Below are 6,877 nucleotides of genomic sequence, written 5' to 3' on the forward strand. Positions count from 1 at the left end.
TTAGGCAGCCAGGAATTAGAAAACACAGCCAGGATATTGACCCCACTTTCTTTGTTGCATTTAGGCTGTACGCAGCATGACTGCTGCATGCAGGACCTGAACCCTAATGATAATACTAATTCATATTCAATATAAGCTAGGCTGGTCACGTCGAGAAAATAAATGCTAATTTCTAATATAACAAAAAGTTCAGAATGAACTTCATATGCACAGCTGGCTGATCATTTGCAGGCTGGATAATATTTAGGAAACTCCTTACCTTTAAAATTACTCGGTACAGAGCGGGCGCAGTATTGAAGTTCCGCCCTGCGTTTCGGGTCCCGGGAAGGTAAGGTAAGTACACTGTACTTTAGCAGCAATCCTCCTTAGAATCCTTTTTAGGACGGTCAAAAGAAGGGCCGCCCCCCCTTCCAGCACGGCTTCCCGGCAAGGTAGTTTAATTCTGTCACAGCACTGGGTCACCATGCCAGGGAGCCTGATTGGTGTATAAGCCGAGGGTGACTTTTTCAGCACATTTTGGGTGCTGAAAAAGTCGGCTTATACACGGGTATATACAGTAAACCTTTTTGCTTTCTTTTCTAGCAATATAACTGTAGCATTACAGGCTGATAGCTGAGTTCCTGGAACTTTACTTTTTTAGGGGTTTTTTTGCCTTTTCTGCGCATCAGACATCTTTGCAGTTATAGGACCTGATTTATGAAAGCTCAACAAGGATGGAGAGAATACATTTTTATCAGTGAATCTGAGTGATCCAGCAAACCTAGGATGGATCAGGTCCAGGATTGAAAACATTAGCTAACAAAAAAGAAATCCATTCCAGGTTTGCAGGATCACCCAGCTTGACTGATGAAAAGTATATCTTTTCCAGCCTTGAAGAGCTTTCATAAATCAGGCCCATATTCTCCTACCTTTGACTTGCCTTACTATGTGCTCTGAAACCTTTAATCTGGGGCCTACACCTGCCCTATTGTTTAACATTTAACCTGTCTGCAGGAAAAGTGTATGCTTTACATGTCTGCATGATTAAGTAAGAAGATTGACTAAAGGAAAAGAGAGACTGATCACTGTGGCTCAATCTTACTCTGAACATAGTAAGATGGAGCCACATTCATAGCTTTTAGTCTTTTAAATCAACCTTTATGTCCCAGGACCCAAAAAAAGTATTTCTAGGCTGCACTGCATGTAAACAGCAGAGATCACAAACTGCCAGAAGCAAGAAGTCACTCTGTCAGTTTAGCTAAATTCTGCCCAATCCCCATCCTCCCATCGCAGGCATAAAATTGTAAAATAAAAAGATAATACACATTGACAACCTAATAATGAACAGCATGACCCACTAATTACTTCTTCACCTATAACCGCTTCCCATTCATGGCACCAACACTTATCTAGAGCTGCCCTCATTGTTTGCATCTCCCCTCTCCATCCTATTAGGCTCCTGTCTACTTTCTGCACATTTAGAGGAGCCCTTACACACCACCTTTTCAAAAATGCTTACAGAAATTCTTTTGTCCCTTAACCCATCACTAATTAGTCACCATTCCATATCCTCCTCCTATTGTGCATTCATCTCCCCCCACCTCTTAGATTGTATGCTCTTTTGGGCAGGGTCCTCTCCTCCTCCTGTGTCACTGTCTGTATCTGTCTGTCAGTTGCTGCCCCTATTTATTGTACAGAGCTCTACAATATTTTGGCGCTTTGTAAATAAAGTTTAATAATAATAACATTTTACATTTAACAACAGTTTGCTATCCATGGGAATTTTTTTTTTCTTCACAATCACACTAGCTCATCTGTAACATACTGAAGATGTGTGGCTGCACGTAGAGAAATTTAAACCTCTCCAGATGGATCCTGGAATTTTTCCAGTATTATAGACACAATCTGATATTACCATTTTTATTTTGCACGCTCTCGGGTTCCTTTAATTCTGCAGTGATTCCCTTTCAGAATGACATGGTTTATTATTTGTGAACCCATTTAATCTGTACCGCTGGCTATAGAAATTGTGATTGCAGGCGATACACATATTGTTGGCCAGAATAGGCAATCACTCTGTTGGCTGCATCCATCTATGTGCAATAAATGCATTGGAAATAAATGGGCTGCCAATGCTAATTTAACGTGCTGTTGCAGTGAATTCAACACAAAAGCTCTAGAGTAGTGTTTCTCAGCCAGGGCTCTATGGAATTCTAAGGTTCACACTGCTTAAAACATTGGATGCCATTTAAAACAACTACATGTAATGTCTATTGAAGTAACCCACATTACTGCAACATAATGATTTATTATATACTTTTATATTTTATTTATTTTTTAAATTCTAAGCCACAACAGAAAAGTTTTTGCTTTACAATGTCATGCTTTATTATGAGAACAATAGACTTATGGAACGCCAAACCAATATTGCATGCTGTCCTCAGACATTATCTTTCGGACTACTGTAGTTGTAGCTCAGTGGGGGACAAGAGTGTTGGAACTCCTCAGAGAACTGATTTGAAAAAAAGCATAGAATGTGGAATGATAAGGTCATTTCCGCAGAAAAGAAAAACAATATACACTATCTATTACACCCTGATATTATTTTTAACATTTGCCCCAAGACTTCAATTGGGCTTTAAACTTGATCCGAATTGAAGGCACCTTGAAGTTGGGAAGACATTAGCAAGGTAGAGGAGATTTAATCAACAGAAGCTGTAAAAAAGAACTGCAATTGAAAAAAAAAAGAACAGTGCTGCAATTGATCTGAAATTGGCTTTATATATGACCCATCCCTCACCAATATTACCACCCCATGTACTAGCATTGTGGCTTTCTGCATTCATAGTTGCATAGTTAGCCTTGTTGAAACAAGACAAAAAAGAAAGTTCAACTACTAGGGAAATATATCCCAGATAAAACCCTAGAGATTTAGTTAATCCAGAGGAAGGCAAAAAAACCCTGATAAACCCTGGTTCAATTTGTTCCAACACGGAAGAAATTCCTTCCTGATTTCATGAGGCAATCGGATGTTCCCTGGATCTGGATCATGAATCTGTGTTGTCTTTATGTTAAAACTTTATTATCCAGTTAAATTATGTGCTTCAGGAAAAGCAAGATTCATGAATAACTCAATCCAGATCTGCACCACCTTCTCCAGTAATTGCTGTATGAGTTGTATACCATTCTCGTGTCTCAACCCCCCCTCGCCCTTTACACCAAATACAAATATGATCAAGTACTGATTCTATGTAAATATTCTTATCACACGCAGCAAGCAGCAGAATGTTAAACTCTTTCTCTAGAAGTGGAAGAGTAAACCACTACAAATTCTATCTCAAGCTTCAGTATATGGTAATTGAAGAGACTGCAGTGCTCAATATCAGTAAAACCTTTGCATTCGCAATGTATTCATCCATAAAAACCCATTTGACTGGAAAAATAAACAGCGATTTCAATAGATTTATTGAGTAGTGATTCTCCCTCCAGCACCTATATAGTAACAAAGTCACATTTTTTATAACCTTACAGCTAACCATTTATGAAAGGAGAATGTCCCATGTAGTAATAACCTAGATTCATACAGCAAGCACATATTTGCATAGGCAGACAAGAGTCTGCAGAAGTTTTGGTGATTTGGATCACCTTATTATATATCACCTAAGCAAAACCCAAGCAACCCCATTGCAGAATCTAATGCAGCAATAAACTTGCAATATTGTCACCAATAGAAGGTACTAGAAGAGGATTCCTAAAGCGATGAGCAATTTCTGCCTCTCAGGTCTCAGTTTAAGTGATACATATGATCTTTATGGCTATCCGTAGGGGTGACATTCTTGCCAATGATCATCACACTAATGTATTGTGAGCTGTGGATGTAATTATAGAATAGGTTCTCTAGGAACTAAAAGATATTTTAAGGATCCCCTCATGTCAAAATTGTCATGCAAGCTGTACTAGAGGGTGCAATTTGACCTAAAGGTCAATGAAGTCCAAAAGGGAGCTTTTTTGTCTTAATTATTATTATTATTGATAAACAGGAATACTATAGTGCCAACATATTACGCAAACACTACAATAAATAGGGGTTGCAAATGAGATACAAGCAGTGACACAGGAGGAGGAGAGGACCCTGTCCCAAAGAGCTTACAATCAAGGAGGTGGAGGAAGTAGCACACAATAGGAGGGGGGATATGGAATGGTTGGAAGTAGTGATGGGTTAGGAGACAGAAGAAGAAGGGTAGGTAAATTTGAAAAGATGGAAAACTATTCCGGAGAGTCGGGGCAGCTTTAGAAAAGTCTTGAAGCCGTGCGTGTGATGAGGTTATGAGTGGGTCAGTAGTAGGTAATTGGATGTGCGAAGAGTATGGCCAGGGGAGTATTTTTCGATCAGGTCAGAAAGTTAAGTGGGACAAGAACTGTCGAGGGATTTGAAGGCAAACCACAGAAGCTTGAATTTGATTCTCAGGTGAAATGGAAGTCAATGAGGAAAACTACAGAGGGAGGCAGCAGAAGAGGAGCGGTGGGAAGGATGGATGAGTCTGGCTGCAGAATTCATAATAGATTGTAGAGGAGAGAGTCAGGTTAGTGGAATACCAGAGAGGAGGACGTTACAGTAATCCAGGCCAGAGATGATAAGAGCGTGTACAAGGAGTGTCTGGGGACAGTTAGGGGCGGATTTTGAAGATGTTGTGCAGATGAAAGAGGCAGGAACTGGAAATTTTCTGAATTTGGGGGGTAAATGAAAGGACAGAATCAAAGGTGACACCAAGACAATGGGCCTGAGGGGAGGAACAAATGACAGTGTTGTTAACAGCTTTTTATCTTGCATGGTTGCTGATTAGGACTGGCTATATGTTTTGCCAATTGGACATCTATGGGTCGAATGTAGGATGAGCAATTACTGTCCCACTCCCAGCCAACTCATTTGGTAATTAGGTAGAATGCCTTAAAAAATAAGTCATACACTGGATGCACTTTTCCAACCAGGCCTGGAGTGAACCTATTTAAGGAAATAAATCTTTACTGACCAAGCAGATACAACAGGTATTAGTTCTTTGATATTTTGATGTCTTAAGCCACAAGCTTTTTTTTTTGGAGTTGAATTTAATTTGAGTATATTGGAGAAAACATATTTTATGTCTGAAGTCTTGAATGATGTTGTTTTGCCTGCACAAAAAAGAAAATATCGAAGGATGCCTAGTACCAAAAGAACAAGAAGCAAACATATTGCCTATGGCTGCAGCTTTGAAATATCGTTGCATAGAGCGCAATCTTCCCAAAAAGAACAACACGAGAGACACATTTTTCTCCTTCTATGTTCCCATGTAACTATGATTTTCTCAGTCTATGAAAGAGAAAATTCTCATTAGGTACTTATATCTTGCCAATTAAAATGAAAAGCATATACACAGTACATAGAATAAATATTTAGGAAAGGGAACAGTTAAATTCCCCTATGCATAAACTACGTAAGCACTCCACACCGCACTACCCGCGATCAATTTCAGAGGTGGAATTGGCAATTTCAAAGACAGACTCTACAAAATCTACATCTATTTTCTTGAAAGTGGCTCTCGACAAGAATGAGTTTGAATGTGTTCCAGGAATAGGAACACTTGGCAAGGTAAATTGCACAAAAGTGCACACGGCTCTGAATTTAATAACAGAGGAGAAATAACAGTTTGTGGGCACTGATTAAACTACATATGTGTTCTACACCGAGATAATGATATATAGATATATTATTAAATAGGATTTATATAGCGCCAACATATTACGCAGCGCTGTACATTAAATGAGGGTTGCAAATGACAGACGAATACAGACAGTGACATAGTAGGAGGGGACCCTGCTCCGAAGACACTACAATCTAGGAATATATATATATATATATATATTTATAATGTTAAAAAGAAAGTGCACCCTCTTTTAGTTTCAAGGTTTTGCATATAAGGGCATAATTTAAAATTGACCTGGTCTTTAGCAGGTCTTCAATTTAGGTTAATGCAACCTCAAATAAACAACAACACATGACATATTACTCTGTGCAATCATTTACAAATGCATGAACAGTGTGTGAAAAATTAAGTACAAATTAATGGTAAGTGGCAGGATTAATGTTCTGGCCGATGCGCCCCCCCAGCGGGGTCAGGAGAAGGACCATGTCCCCAATATGGACAGAATCCGCCCGCTCTGAGCCTGCGATGGGAGTGGGCGGGTTCGGGCATCATGACACCACTCTAGGGGAAGTTTCTCCCCTTTTGAGTGACACACAGCTCCCCGCGCATGCGCGGTCCGGATTCCGTGCATTTAGTGGTCTGTAGGTCCAAAAATGTTGGTGACCACTGTGTTAGCATAATGCCAGGGAGAAAAGACACCAGTAATGATGTTAGGAGAAGCAATTGTTGCTGCCCCTCAATCTGGGAAGGGTTACAAGAACAGAGTTACAATTTGAAATCCATCATTCTACATTGAGAAAGATTATCCACAAGTGAAAAACACTGAACTCTCAATGCTCCCTAGGAATGGACATCCCAGCGAATTCGCCCCAAAGTCAGACTGTGCTCAGAATGTACTGGCCTCAGTTAGCATGTTAAATGTTTAAGTTCATGACTGTACAATTAGCAAAAGACTAAACAAGCGTAGTTTGGAAAGGTTGCAGAGAAAGCCTCTATAAAAAGAATGTCCCTTTAAAACAACACTCACACTTCGAAAGGGAGCAAATAGAAGGCAGAATAACCTATTAGCCCCAGGTGCTCTTACCCTTCTCCCTGTTTGCTGTTGTATAAATAATACATTATTACAGAATCATCCTAACTTGAGCAGTTCCCTTTGTTTCTAAAAGCTGCATGATCATTCCCACATTTTATGAAAATATCTTTAATGGGGTTTTTAA

Source organism: Pyxicephalus adspersus, chromosome 5, assembly GCF_032062135.1.
Source record: "Pyxicephalus adspersus chromosome 5, UCB_Pads_2.0, whole genome shotgun sequence".
In the NCBI taxonomy this organism is placed as follows: domain Eukaryota; kingdom Metazoa; phylum Chordata; class Amphibia; order Anura; family Pyxicephalidae; genus Pyxicephalus; species Pyxicephalus adspersus.